Genomic DNA, 16,472 nt, shown 5'->3' with positions numbered 1-16,472 from the left:
CCATGGACAGCAACATGGTTTCAGCACAGACATCTGTAAAGTCTTTAATGGCAACACAGGCTATGGTCATCAACACGGCCTCAAGCTTCAACAGGACCCTGGACCCAGACATGGCTCTCCTAGCAACAGTATATACCAAGGATATCCCTATGACCTCAGGTGGCAGCACAAACCAATCACATCTTCATGACCCCAGCATCACAGGCCAGAGATTTCAACAGGTCCAACAGCTGTGTAGGACCATGGTATATTTGAATTTTTTAAATTTTTTTATATTAGAGGAGGAAGAAGCTTCAAGAAATAGTATACTAAGAGAAAAATCTATGAATAAAGCATGAGCGTTAATAATCAATATCATTAAAAGTACATGATTTGAGGTCTTTTTCATGGCAACTGTGTCGATGTGAAGCTGAATGTCCCCTTCCCAGCCACTGCTGTCAGAAATTCATTGGAGTGAAAGGCACACACAGCTCAGTATTTATATGAGAAGCCAAGGCCACAGAAGTAACTTCGATGCTGTAGGTGAAGGTGGAAGGGTTACATGATAGAAATCCATGATAAGGATAAGAAAAAGTTTTCCTGAAAACAAGGTGCCATGACCCATGGCAGAGTAAATTTGCTGTTGAGTGATGGACACTCTTGTTGTAGATGAAGAACTGAAGAGAGGAAGTAAGTGTCTGTTCAGAGATGCATTTTGTATGCCAATCTGTATTTTCTTGACTTGGTTATTGTAAACAAAGGGGAGAATGGTATTCCTAGAGTGGTAGGTCTTACTTTGCCTTGGCAATGGGACCCTCAAAGAGCTAGCAGAATCAGAAAGCTTTTCAATTTCTCTAAAAAGGATGATATCAAGCAACCTGTTATCAGAAAGCCCTTAATCAAAGAAGGCGAGAAGGCCAGGACCAGAGCACCCAAGTCTCAGTGTCTCATTACTCCATGTGCCCTCCAACTCAAACATTGATGAATTGCTCAGAACAAACAACATGCCAAGAAATACAAGGAGGTTGCAGAATATGCTTAACTCTTGGCCAAGGTCATGAAGGAAGCTAAAAAATAAATAAATAAAAATGCCAAGAACAGATTGCACTGTAAGAGACACTATATCTAAGTCTGAGTCTAGTCAAAAATGTGTCTTTAAGAGTAACAAATGAGGAATCAGATCTTGAAAAAAAGCATGTAATTCAGAAAAAAATGCCACTTATTTTTATATTGCCATGTTCTTCTAGAATATTTTGAGCTAACTAATAAAATCCATGTATATAAATAAACTCAAAAGTATAAAACAGAACAAAGAGAAAAATACAGAAGACAAAGAAAAATAAGACAAGAGAGGAGAGAGAGGAAATTTGGGAGACAGGAGAGGGAAAGCAAATGGAAAATAAGTAGTAAAAGCAAATTGAATCCTGAATATTTGGGCTATTGTTTGATTTATTGTTTTATTTTGTTACTTTCTTTTTTAACTTGGGTCTTTTTTTTTAAGGAAGGGATCTAGAAATTAGGCTTTGGTATTCAACAATCTAAGCAAAGAAAAAAATATAGCCACTAACAAAACCTACAGTTCTTAAATAAAATACTCTTGTGCCTGAAAAGGCCACTTCAACATCTTCTGAGAACTAAGGAAATACTTCTCTGTCAATTACTGTCACTCACAGCATATCTTCGGTAATATGAGTCTTAAGTTGGCAGGCTTAAGGGAAAGATGGCTGATCTGAGGCATTGTGGAATAAACACCCCAGCTACATCCAATTTCAAGCGTCTAACATGAGACATACATCTGAACTTGGAAAGAGATGTGCTTGTAGCTCCCTATTTAATGTTTCCTTCATCCTGATGCAATAGTGAAAAAATACCACTAAGAGTGAAATAAAATAGAAACAATAAGTTTAAAGACCTTTCTTAAATTATTCAATTATTAATGTTATTAACTGGAATGTAAAATTGAATTGTCAACCTGATTACAAACCATTGTGAAGTCCTAGACTACACAGTAAGTTTCATGTCAGTTCTTTTAGCATGTCTAAATGAAGACTCACAGTTCGGTATCAAAGAATCATTTAGAACATGATTTGATGAGTGGCCAAAATAATGAAGTCCTATAGGACCATCATCATACAGATGGTCAAAGTTTGGGGGTGGCTATTTTTATGCTAGTAGTGCTAATACCTTCAACACATTGGGCGGCTAAAGGAGAATGGTACAGAAAGGGATGGCATTCCAACCAGGACTCCAATACTGATGGATCCTACCTGTGTTGTAGCCCACACCTGGTGAGAGCAACATTAGACAAGTAAGTATGCTACAATCAGATAGATATCTTCTCTGACATTTCTGAGGAGAAAGACTAGAAGTCACTACCCTTAATGTGTGAGGATTCATTGGACATTTGTATGGACGCAGGTAAGTATTTGATCTTGGTAAGGTCAGAACAAAAGGAGATTGAAAATTGTATGTACTTAACTGGGAGACTAGAATTACATTATATGCAGGAATACAGAACATGGTTGATTTCCTCACTGAAAGTTAAGAAACCTTCTACAACTGTTGCCACTTGAACTGTACATAGAGGCCAGTCTCATAATGGATCTGATCTGAGAATCGCTGTTTGGAACATAAGCAATAGTGTAAATGTTTCTCTTGAACAAAACATTAAAATGTTCAAATGAATCATATATTTGAGGAAAACAGGCTCAGGATAATTTAATTCTGCTACTACAGTGTCATTGATTTTTATATGTTCTTTTACTTTAAACAGACATTGAAAACAATTAACCCTAGTGGATTTTGACATTTGCTGTCCCTTAGAGTACTATCAACTTTAATTAGATTCCAGAAATGAAGTAACAATATCTTATCAGCAGGAAGACATTTCGAGGATGGAAAAGTCAATATTTCAAACACAACTCAGGATACTATAAAGGCCAAATTTATAAAAGATAAACTAATAGAATAAAAATTTACATTTCCTGAATTATTCTGATGTCGCAAATGAATTCACTGCCAGGACCCTTTAAATATAGTATTCCTTCTGTGGATTTAAAATAGTAATTAATATACAAAGCTCACCATTACAGTCATAATATAAATGGACACAGTAATTCACAAAACTTACCCCTTCCATTCATAAATTTTGCAATCTCAGGAAAGTGACTCCATTCCACATTTCTTCCTGTAAAGAATGATGCTCAGAATTTTTGTAAGAGTTGAATTAATCCTGTTCTTGAAAAACAATTTGAGTGCCTTAAAGGCCTTTTCAAACAAATGCTCACTGTTATACAGGAAGGGATGGAGATCCTCAGTCCCAATGCCTCCTCATGACACCAGTGTTATAGTACACATCATCTTATCTTACATTCTTCCACCACATTGTTAATAGAGAATTCTTGTTTTTGTATGGAAATATGGTGACTCAGGGAGGTCAGTGCTGAGTCACATGGCTTGTCTGTGACTTAAGTCTGGTAAGTGTGTACCACTATTCATTCCATTTTCTGTCATTTGCCGATGATATATACGACTTAATCTAATAAAGCCTTCTGAAAGAGAGCGTTATTTTTACAGGGCTGGCTACAAGGATTAAATAGATGCTAATACTTGATCTTCTGCCTGGTTACTGAGTATCCAATGAACATGGTTTAGTTACTTAACTTATTAAAATAGCCGAGATAAACAACTTCAAGGAGGAAGAATTAATTTGTGCTCATGGTCTAATATGGCACAGTCCTTTGTTGTCAGGGAAAACAAGGAGGAGGCAGAAATATGTGGCTGTGACTTCCCAATTGGCTAGAAAGCAGAGAGCATGAGCCAGAGCCTACGATATGGCCCCATGCCCTAAGAATTCAACCTTCCCTTGCCACCAGTACCACCAGCAGGACAAGTGTTCACACACATGAGCCTAAAGGGGAACACATCATATTCAGCCATAACATCCCCCTCATGGTCATCTGATAAGGCAAAACGCATCCATTCTAAACTTCAGCAGAAGTCCCAGTAGTCTTGTAGCTCCAACACAGTTCAGAAGTTCAAAGTCCAAAGTTCCTTTTGAGACTCAAGACAATTTCTTAACTATGAATACTTACATAATCATAAATTCACAAGCATCCAAGCACCCAATGGCATGGAGTAAGCGTTCTCCATCCCAAATGGAATAAAAACATAACAAACATTAGTCTTAATCAAGGCAGAAATCCAGTACGGCATGGTGGTTCATGATTATCCAGACTCCAAAGGACTAGCCCAATCCTGCCCTTATAGATCTGCCTGTATAACACACAGTTCTTAAGCTGGCTTTCGTAGGTGCCAAAAGCTGTCCTTGACAGATGTCCCATGTTTGTGTTGGTACCAGTATCTGAGAGGCTTCACTCTCACTCATAATTCACCTTTATGACTTTGAATTCTACCTTCTCAGGAAATCTATGAACAGAATGTGGCACTGATATATACACTGACTAGCACCATAGGCTTTCTGAAACCTTGGATCAGGTATTCAAGAAACTTGGAATTTTAATATTCTACCCGAATGCAAAACCAGCATTACATAGATGACATCAATTTTTACTGCCAGCTTAAGATGAAGCAACACCCTACCTGCTTTGAACTATGACTACGGTAGCTCCCGATGCTTAGTCAAAAATACCTGTGTACGTATTTCCCTGTGTAGTCTTTTGCAAATAGTATACCTCGAGGTTCTGTCTTCCCAGGAGCTCTCTTTTTAAAGAAATTATTTTCAGATGAGTTTGCATCTTTATGTTTAGTAGCCTTTGAAGAACATGTCACACTCTCAAGAAGTTTTTCCTATTATCACAGTGTAAGCCCATGTTTCTCTTTAACTGAGCTAAATCTGCTCCTTTAAATTCAGCCATGCTCCTTGCTTAAGCAAACTGCCCATTTTGAGGTCTTTTTGCTCACTGGAAAAGTGACTAAAGCTCCAACATAGAACAAGGACGCGTGCTCCACTATATTCATAGCAGCCTTATTTATTATAATAACCAGAAGCTGGAAAGAACCCATACAGAAAATGTGGTACATCTACACAATGGAGTACTACTCAGCTATCAAAAATAATGACTATGAAATTCATAGGCAAGTGGACGGAACTAGAAAATGACATCATGAGTGAGGTAAACCAATCTCAAAAAAAAACACATACGGTATGCATTCACTGATAAGTGACTATTCGCCCAAAAGCTCAAATTAACCAAGATACAATCCACAGACCACATGAAGCTCAAGAAGAAAGATGACCAAAGTACTAATGCTTCAGTCTTTCCTAAAAGGGGAAACTTAAATATTCATAGGAGGGGATGTGGAGACAACATCTGGAACAGAAACTGAAGGAATAGCCAGTCAGAGTCGGTCCCACCTGGGGATCCAGCCCACATATATACAGTCACCAAACCTAGACAATATTGATGAAGCCAAGAAGTGCATGGTGACAGGAGCCTGATATAGATGTCTCCTGAGAGGCTCTGCCAGAGCAAGATAAATACAGAGGTGAATGCTAGCAGCAAACCATTGAACTGAGAACAGGGTCCTCATTGGAGGAGTCCGAGAAATGATTGTAGGAGCTGAAGAGACCTGAAACCCCATAAGAACAACACCACCAACCAACCAGAGCTCCCAGGGACGAAACCACTACTCATAAAGTACATGCATGGGACAGACCCATGGCTCCAGCTGCATATGTAGCAGAGGATGGACTTGTTGGATACCAATGGGAAGAGAAATGAGGGATGATGTCACAGGTGAGGCAGGTACAAGATAGAAGGAGGCATGTCATTGGATGAGAAGGAAGGATGGGCGGGAGAAAAGTTTGAAGGAAGAGGAGGAGACTGGAACGGAAAAGAGGAAGAAACAGGAGGGAGAGGGAGAGAAGCCGTGGCAGGACAATATGGCGGGTGACATTAGCATTCCACACTGTACCTTTACAGGTTGTTACGAATGTTTTTAAGGGATGGATGTGTATTGGGTTTTGTATGTTTAGGTGGGCAATTGTGTCTTCTTACATGTAGCCATTTAAGTGTAAGAAAATGTGTGGCGGCTGGTCTGGACCACCACAGGGTTGGGATGTGTGTTTCTGCATGGAAACCTGCCTTGGGAACTAGATAGGTGGAGAGATTGCTGCCAGGCTCAGAGAGAGGCCCTCGGCAGTGTGATATGGGATGGAGCAAAGTGAGTGAGAGGCTTTGCTGACTGAGAATTAAGATATCCAGCAAATATCTTGGCGCCCTGCGGTGATGGACCTAGTGGGGGATAAAAGACAGCATTTTTATTTTTTATTTTTTTACAACAACAGAGAAACCCTTGGTCCTGCCAAGGCTGGATGCCCCAGTGTAGGGGGATGTCAGGATGTGTAGGCGGGAAGCGGAGGTGGTTTGGGAGGGGGAACACGTGTATAGAAGAAGGGAGAGGATAGGATAGGGGGCTTATGGATGGGAAACCGGGAAAGGGAATAACATTTGAAATGAAAATAAAAATAAAAATTCCAATAAAAACAAATTCACTAAAAAAAAAGTGACTAAAGACAGTACACAATAACCATCCCCCATCCTGAATGCAATGCTAATCCTGAAATTTGTTTTACACAATCACTCAGCCCATTACTTTTGAACCAAGCCTCACTCAAGTTGTCAGGACTCTGGCAGAAATCTAACACCTTGCCAGAATATAACACGAATGACCTCTAACGCAATTCCTAATAGATTCTTTGTTCCCCTCAGAAACCTCAAGAACACTTTGCTGTCTCAGATCTCTATCAGCACTCTGGTCTTCAGAACTCCCACAACAGTGATTCTTTAACTTTACTTTCCAGAATTCTAGGGCTCCTTAAAGAGCTTTCATATTCCTCCAGCAGACAAATCCCACAGCCCAAGAACCTCCTGGCCAAGTCCATGCTATCAGTGTTCTTTACTGGCTGTTTTCCTTGTTACTGTAACAAAATAATTAGCAAACTCAATTTACGCTAAGAAGGCATTGTGTTGGCTTAGGATTTGATACAATACAGTCCATCACAGTGGAGAAACTTTGTCAGAGTTCATGGAAGTTGTAACATCAAGCAAGCAGGGATTTAAACAAGAAGTAACCAAGGAAAGCTTTACCCATACCTTGATGGTTGTGGCAAGGATTCAAACAGAAAATAACCAAGGAACCTTCAGCTGTACGTAAATGTCTAATGGTCAGAATGTGATTAAATTTTCTGGAAGTTGCAGTGACATTCCACCTGCCACATCAAAACGGAAGGTTCCCTGATGAAGAGTCTGTCTCTTCAAAGCCCTGGCTTCGTGATATCATTTGCACTGTTGTTTTGAAATCTTCCTGTGAGCTTTGCAACAAGATCATGGAAGAAGCGCCCTAAAAAGCACCTCTGGGGTAGGGAAAAATCATTGTAGCCCACGAATAGATACCTCATAAATATTGCTGAGAAACTTGCAAATATTGAGAACTTTTCACTGAGTAATAGTAGCTGGGATTTTTCACATCTCAATGAGCCAGGAGACAGAAAATTTGGCATAGGATTAGAGCTAGGTCACAACACTGGAATCCTACCCTACAACCCCTATGTCTTCTATCACAGTCCCATGTCCCAAGGTTCTACGGCCTTCCAAACCAGCACCACCAACTGTATACCAAGAGGTCACACAAGAGCCTATGGGACACCATGCTTATCTTAGGATTTCTACTGTTGCAACAAAACACAACGCCCAAAAGCAACTTGGGGGGAAAAGAGATTTTTGTCTTACACTTCCACATTAAAGTCTATACATCATCAAATGAAGTCAGGGCAGGAACTCAAGGAGAGAACCAGGAGGCAGAAAATGAAGTAAAAGCCATGGAGGAAAGATGCTTACCGGCTTGCTCAGCTTGCTTTCTTACACAACTCAGGGCTACCAGCCCAAGAGTGGCCACACCGAAAGTAAGCTTGACTCTCCATTGTCAATCGCTAACTAAGCAAATACTCCATAGACATCTCTACAGGCCGACGTTACAGGGTTATTGTCTCAGTTGAGAGCCTGTCGTCCCAAATATGTCTAGATCTCTGTCAAGTTGATAAACTTGAAGAAGAAAAAAAAAAAACAAAACAGGACAATATTTAAAACATAGCAATGCGGGGAAATGTTAGTGAAGTTTCAGCCCAAAGAGATGTAGTATGCTTCTTAGCACAAACAGAACTTTTATGTTTATAAGTGGCAAAGAAAGCCTCTAAACAGAATTCATTCATACAGCAGGTGTATTTTTCCTAACACATTGCAGTATTTTACTGTGTCTGTATGTAAAAGCATCAGCTTCGGTATTCTTGTCTAGATATCTGAATTTTAAACTTGGATCACAGTTATCAACTATTACTAGTTGATTGGAGAAAACCCCAGCTCATCTGCTTATGTTTCCTTTACCATCAGGGAGATAAAAACCATCAAGGAATTACTGAAAGCTAATTTTACTACGGCTGACTTTTCCCTCCCTCAAACTTATTTGAAATGAACCTTACTATTATAATTGCAATAGGAAAGGCGATAGTTTTAAAAACAAACACTTTTTGAAGCCATAAGATCAACTTAGTGAACACCCAAATGACCGCGTGTCATAGAAAAGGCATTTGCTCTTTCTCTTTGGGCAAACTCCCAAATGCTCCATGAAAAAATGAGAAATGAGGAAAATAGAGCAGAAAGTGGTGTCTGAATGTTGGTCATGTTGAAAAGACCACATGTAGTTCTCAAGGCTGAAGAAACACTGAGGTTCATAAACTTCTCAGGAAGAGGGGCCTAGTTGCCACACAGGTCACTATAGGTATGTGGTCATCACAGGTACACAGTCACCACAAGTGTGCAGTCACAAGTGTACAGTTGCTCCCGAAGGGCTTGAAAGCATGAACTCTACGGCACAACCCTCACAAAAACAGAAGCTTAGACTTTAATCTGCTCAACCTATGAGTGGAATTCGCTATGCACCTACACTGTCTTCTTGTCCACGCGCGTGCACGCGTGTGCGCACGCGCGTGCACACACACACACACACACACAAATTCACATCTCTAAAGAAGATGACAAATTTTCCCTACAGTTTTCATATAAAGGAGTTACATGGAACTTAAAATAACAACACATATTAAGAACTGCTGAAAGTCAAAACAGTGAGTCAATAAAAATAGATCAAAAGCATAATTAGTAAACCGTCTTATTGTGGGCTAGAGAGATGGTTCAGCAGTTAAAAGCACTTGGTGCTCTCCCACAGGACCCAGGTTCAATTCCCAGTGCCCTTATGGCCATTCCCAACCGTATGTTACTCCAGATCCAGGTTGATAGGATGACCTCTTCTGTCTCCTTGGGTACCAGGCATGGATGTGGTGTTCAAACATTCGTATAGGAAAAAACACCCATATCCATAAAATAATGATGAAAGTTAAAACATTATGTTGGGCTAGTTTAGCAATCAACCATTCTACTTAAAATAGTAAAGAACAGAACAGAAACTTTTAAATGTATAAAATTTAAAAAGAAAATAACGGGCATTATAAAACTTTAAAGTTCCAGGAATGAAATTAAAAAACTCAACAAATAGCTCAAAAATTGAGGTAACCCCTTCCCCTTTTTCAAAAGGAGAAAAGTCAAAAGAATGGAAGGGAAACTAAGAAAAAGAGTTAAAAGACAAGAGACATGGAGAAATGTCTAATATATAAAGTTAAAATTCAGAGAAAGAGACAGAAAGAGAACAGGAGAGTGCACAGTCCTTATGAGCATCAGCTGGGAACACTGTGTCCCAAATGTGCTATTCACTCAGTGCTGTTTTGATTTGTTTCACTCATTAGCTGGTTTCTTTGATTGATGGGTACTGGTGGTTTCTTTGATTGATAGGTACTCTGGTTAGGACTGGAAACAGATGACCCTGTAACTGGGTTTACTGAGTTTTGTCTAGTTTAATGATCAAATCAACTCCTTGTTGTTCTAGACACTTGTCTTTGTAGAGATACCTAGTTAAACAGACTAAACAATCAGATCACTGTGCCATAAGCAGTAGGAATATTCTCTCAGGCGAAACTTTGGGTGAAAAGACTCACTTACTCAACTTCTCTGTGGTTGTACTTTCTTACACTGTCTTCCTACTTGGTGAGCTTTCTATCACAAAGAACAAAACAGAAGGTAGAAAAAAATGACATTTTCTTTTGATAATTGCAATGTCTATATTACACCAGGAGAGGCCCAAGAGGGACCTTGAAAGTCACAACTGATGATTCTCTCCTTCTTAGGAATGGCTTCCACAGATACATCATTGCATGGACGGCCTCCATGCTAGTTTCTGCCCAGTGCTAAGTTACTCTGGACTCTGGAGAATACATCAGTAGCATGCTCCTAGGATACACAACTATTGGACTTAATGCTGGGAGAAATGTTTGGATGAAGGCCTAGGGACTATTCTAAGTATGAGAAGCCCAGCGCTATGATTCCTTTTCTCTTGAAGTGAGAGATAGTGTCTTCAGAGGACGGGCACTCTGGAGTAGGACAGATACCATGGCTCTCAGCAAAGATTATGACATTGCAGCTACAACACACACACACACACACACACACACACACACACACACACACACACACAGAGAGAGAGAGAGAGAGAGAGAGAGAGAGAGAGAGAGAGCGCTTGCCCTTGTAACAGGGCTTCCACATATACAAATGGTAACATTTGTCTTTGGAGAAACTCTCAGCTCAATTGCTTCCTGGAATTTGTCATTTTCCATTATGTAGAGCTTTTAAGTGTATATTATTCTGTCAAAAATATGACTTATCAACTAATAATGCGACACTATCCATCATGTGACTCCTCTCCACATCACCACCCGAGTGGAGAAGCTCATTTACAACCGCACATTTTGAAAATGAATCATTTTGGCAAACAAATCTGTTCAGCCTCAATATTTAACGATTTAGAATTAAAACCAACCTTTTGAGAATGGATGAATTGTATTCAAACAGGAGTATTGTGTTCTAAAACGTCTGTAGAGCAGTTATTTAAAGAAACAAGAAAGAATCCAGACAGTGACCTAAAGATAGGCTTTGTTAACTAAAGTATATTCTGTGTCACTGCGTTTGGGCCTGCCACTGGTTTTTTTTGGGTTTTTTTGTTTGTTTTGTTTTTGTTTGTTTTTTGTATATACCAAATATATTTCCTCAAAAAGAAATAAGTGTAAAATTACTAAAGAGATACTTTATGCTGTTTTCTTTAAAAAAAATTGACAAATTGATTTTTACACTTATCAAAGATTTTTCAGACAAACTAGCCTATTACATACACTCAGTAGCTATAACGCATGTGAGGGGCTACCTTCCTGGGCAGTACATACATGATGAAACTTCTGTGTAGTAACAGGGATCATACAGCACACTGTGACGGGTGATGATATGCTAACAGAGAGCATATAGACACCATACAAGGTGACTTTATACTAAAAGATGTCACGGAGAACACTGTGGGGGCAGCTGCCTATTGGCAGAGGACATACCAGTGTATGAGAAGTCTGCATGTGACAGAGATTAGACAGAGCACATACAGGAAGACTGTATGCTGACAGCGGTCTTCAAAAACGCTGTCCTGGGTTCAATGTTAACAAGTACTTCTTATCTTTCTAGTGTCCTTCCCTCCTTCCCTCCTTCCTGTCTTCCTCTCCTTCTCTCTCTCTCTCTTTCTTTTGACTTTTTGAGACAAGATCTTGAACTTGAAATGTGCCTGCCTCAGCCTCGAAAGCTTAACTTATTCTTACAAATTAGTAAAGAGTGTCTGCTGGCCTTTTTTGAAGAAAATTTGCATAATTGTTAGTTTCTGTATTCACAGCACTATAACCCTAGATAAATAGTAGATGCTCCACAAATTTTTAAAAAAATAAATGCTATTCTCATTCAGAAGGGAGTCATGTTTTGAATCAATATTTTAACCTTGCAGTCAGTATCCACAAACTATTCAGAGCACAGACCACCTGCTACTTGCTAAAAGTGGGTCATAGTTTAAAAACTGAGCAGAACCTCAAAGAAGGAGATTAAGAAGGAGTCAGCAAATATTTTCCCATAATAGGTCATATAGCGAGTATTTTAGGCTTTGTGCACCATATATCTATGTCATGGCAAATTAGCTCTATGTTACAATATGTAACTAAGCAGGCCTCCCTACATTCCACTAAAACACTGTTTACTGAAGCAGGCCATGATCCTGAGAACTGTTTTGTGCTAAGCCATGGTTATTCCGGTTTGTCAAGCAGCTTGGTTACAAAAAAGCCAATCATTGCAATAAACCCATGAGTGAACCTAGAGAAGAGACGGGTAAGGTATATGCAGAGGCCTGATCAAAATTAAATTCTCACAAGCCATATGCAGTCCATGTACCCATGGAGAAAAGGACTCAGACAAAATGGACAAAAGGACTTGGAGACATCAGCAAGTCGTTGCCAGTAACCCAACAGAAAATGGACCAAGCATATACATCGACACATCCAACAAATGCAAATGGCTTTTACACACAAAATGCATGTTCACAATTAAGAAAGGGACCATTTACCACAGTGACTTAATTATTCATAAGATATGGGAAGGAAGACAGTGAGAGTGTAAACCATTTAAAGAGAAATACAGTAATGTGTATCAAAGTCGCAACTGCGTATGCCTTTACTTAGCAATTCCATGGCTAGGAGTGTGTGTGTGTGTGTGCGTGTGTGTGTGTGTGTGTGTGTGTGTGTGTGTGTGTGTGTGCATGTGTGTGTGTGTGTGTTATCTGTGTGGCATATGTGCACATGTGAGTGCAAGTACATGCATCTGTGCACACAGACACCAGAAAAAGATGTTGTGTGACCTGCTCTATCGCATTCTGGTTTTTTTCCTTTGAGATGAGGTATCTCACTGAACCTTTGGCTCGGCTGAAAGTCAATAAAACCCAATGTTCCTTTCTTCTCTATCCCCAACAACACTTGGATTACAGACACAGACACGTGGGAGCTGGGCTGCAAACTTGGGTCTTCATGCTACACAGCAAGCATTCTAACTCATCGAACCACCTCCCCAACCTCACAACAAGGATTTTTTTTCTCTAAAGTTATCTAAGTTTCATTTCCTGTCACTGTGTTAAAATACCCTGACACAAGCAACTAAGATCAAAGGGGTTTATTTGGTTCTCAGTTCCAGATTATAGTCGTCATGTCAGGGAGGCATAGCAGCAAGACTTGAGAGAACGGGACACATTTCACCCACAGTCGGAAGTAGAGAGCATGAATTGGTGCACACATGCTAGTGCTCAGCTTTTCACTTCCTGTACTCTTACACAGCCCAGGATCCCCTCACTATCTAGGTAATAATACAGTAGGTGGGCCTTCATACCTCAATAAATCCAGCTAGGAAATCCCTTCACTGGCATGCTCACCAGACAACCTAAACTAGAAAATTCCTCATTAAGACTATTCTCGAGTAATTGAACAATGTGTCAAGTTAATAGCCAAAGCTAACCTTTATAGGAAATATGTAGTTACTCTTGTAAGAAGTGGCCTAACCATAAGCCATCCTTACTGGACACCCCTCGGAAGGGTGATCTCAAAATGGCGGCTTACGTCTTAGAGAAATGGAAAGTTACTGTTTAATCAGCTATGAAGCAAGCATGCTCTTGCTGGAGAAACTAATGGTCTAAAGTGATGCCTTTGAGGTTGACATCTTGGGGCAGTGTGGATTCCTGGGGTATTCTGACTGGTGCCATCACTGTAAGTCTTCATGCCATGTGTCCTCCCTCCGCATCCTGTATGCCTACAAGCTGCTCTTCCAGGAATTGCAGTCCACGAACCATCATCCCCAGGTTGAAATTGGCCAAGTGCAACAAGTAAGGTTGTGCAGTGCTCACGAGGGTCTGGTAGGTCGGCAGCCTGTGCAGCCCGAGGCAGAGGGCTCTCAGTGACTTCTGTGTTCATTCTGCTTCACAAAGAACTTTGGGAGGAGGAGGAGGAGGAGGAGGAGGGGGAGGAGGGGGAGGGAGGGAGCCGGAGGAGAAGGAGGAAGAGGAAGAGCTGTCTCAGTTCCAGAGGTTGGCTTGACCAAACCCTTGACCTGGAGCCTCAAACTTCAGGAGCCCACACACCACAGCACCGTGTGGAATCACACACAGATGGACACAAGCTAGCGAGATTATCAATGCCTATTAATTTTGTTGTTTGTTTGTCTGTTCGTTTGTTTTGAGCTGGAATCTCACTCTATATCCCAGGCTGGATTTGAACTCACTTTAATCCTCCTCCCTTTGTACCCCACAAGTACTGAAATCGTGGGTGTGAGCCAGCATATTTGTTTTGTTTATGTTATTATGTTTTTTCAATGTACTTATTAGAAAAATCTTCCCCCTTAAAATTCCCTCTGACATCTTTTGGTTAACAGAACTCTGGGTTTTCATCAGATGTGGAGGAGGTAAAGAATCCTTTGAATTGGGATTAAGAAGTTAGCTCAGTCAGTCAAGTGCCTGTTGCATATGTATGACCTGTGTTCACACCAGCAACCCATGTAAGGGCTGGACATGGTACCTAGCACCCATGTAATAGCTCGATACTGTTGGGGTGGGGTAGAGAGCAGACAGGCAGACCCCTGGCACTTACTGACCAGCTGGGTTAGCCAGACAGTGTGCTTCAGATTCAGTGAGAGACCCTGTGTCAGGGGTTAAAGTGCACAGTGATTGAGGAAGACCCCAGTATCCCTCTGACCTCCACACACACATACAAAGAATGGGCAGATTTGTAGGTACAACTTTTGCTGAGACAGGGAGAAATCAACTGACTCTCAGAGGGTAACAAGTGACACATGTGACTCTATGGAAGGCCATTGGTCGCATCTTGCTGTCACACGCTGAGACTTTAATCTTGAGGGAATGTGATCAGTACAGCCTACCTTTTAAGAACCACCTTCTTTACCTACCAGATTTTGGTTCTTTTGAACTTCCAGGTTATCTGGGTCTAATCCATGAATACCTGGTCATTCCCTCATTTCCTGTCCTTTCCATTCCTACCAGGATGTTAGTTGTCCATTCTCTCGGTTTATTCTTAACTCTTGTGCCCTGAAGCCACATAAATATTTATAAGAACTGCTTATACAGAAAGAGAGAGAGATAGTTCCGGAAGCATACAATAATGGCTTAGGCTACATTCTCAGACCACACCAGAAATGCTCCTAGGAATACTAACATGTTCACACCAAGAGGGGTCAAACTCAAGTGTGCAGATGAGGCTGAGAAGGGAGAGGTCTTTGCAGACGGCCACTCACCCCAAGCTCATCCAGATGAGCCACTGTCAGGAAGACTCAACCCTGTTTTGTTTTCATCACAATTAAGATGTGGCAGTCAGAATGGAAGAGAGAGAGAGAGAGAGAGAGAGAGAGAGAGAGAGAGAGAGAGAGAGAGAGAGATAGCGAGCATGTGAGTTTATTCACTGCAAAATGGTTGTAGTACAACAAAGACAAGAATCTATCACTAAAGAGGTAAGGAGCGGAAGCTTTGCATCCTTAACAGAAGAATAAGGATGTTCATGGAATATCAACAAAGAGTCCTCTGAAAGTATCTGAAAGAAAGCAAAATGACAAAATTGTATACATAGGATACTACCATTTATGTCAAACACAGGATGGGTCAAGACATAACTAGATATACAGACATAGCACATATAATGTATAAGCATTGTATAGACTAAAGAGCTTTGTGCAGATAAGAAGTAATTGATATCACCGGTTTCTTATAAGCTGGGGAAATGGGCAGTTGAGTTTCAAAACTATTCAGAACTCTCACACACTTTCAAGTTTAAAAGATGGGACTGTGAGGTTTCCTTTAAAAGAAAGTGGTTAAAGACAATATTCTCAGAGTCAGAAGGCCAAAAGTAACAGAGCAGAACCTTTTGATATAACGTTGACTTCTTTGTCTTCCCCATATGCTACCTTAAATTCTGATTGGGTTCTCTAACTTACTCGGTAATACTAGCTGGACCCTGGAGAAATGGAGAGGGGAGATGCAAGAGAAATGGGATAGATTTTCAGATAGAACAGCTTCCACGTACACACAAGGACATTGACCAATCTGCATGGCTGTTGCCTTTCTCTTAGCCCTTGGGGCCCCTACCACATCTCTTCTATCCCCTACCTCCCCACCCCGTCTTAAGCTCATATTCCTTTCTAAGTCAAAGAACATCATTATAACACAGGTGGACATTGTTTCTGATCATGGCCTCAATAAGGCTTGACAAGAACCCAGAAATATCCTCCCCCAGCTTTGAGAAGCTTATGTAAAACTGGATCATTACTCCCTCCATCACAGCTTTTATTTAGAGTTATTATTAACAAACAAATATTTTAACTGTACAACATTGATTTTATCAACCAGCTGTTTTATCCTTCCCTTTCAAAAATTGGGATATTTCCTCCTCCCCAGGGCCCTGTAAACCCTCTTGCGTCCCTTTTCACAAAGATTACCAACTGTATTTCTTTGATCAGAGCCAT

Source organism: Rattus rattus, chromosome 12 (genome assembly GCF_011064425.1).
Source record: "Rattus rattus isolate New Zealand chromosome 12, Rrattus_CSIRO_v1, whole genome shotgun sequence".
In the NCBI taxonomy this organism is placed as follows: Eukaryota; Metazoa; Chordata; class Mammalia; order Rodentia; family Muridae; genus Rattus; species Rattus rattus.
The sequence above is the reverse complement of the archived record's forward strand: the minus strand, read 5'-3'. Positions refer to the sequence as shown.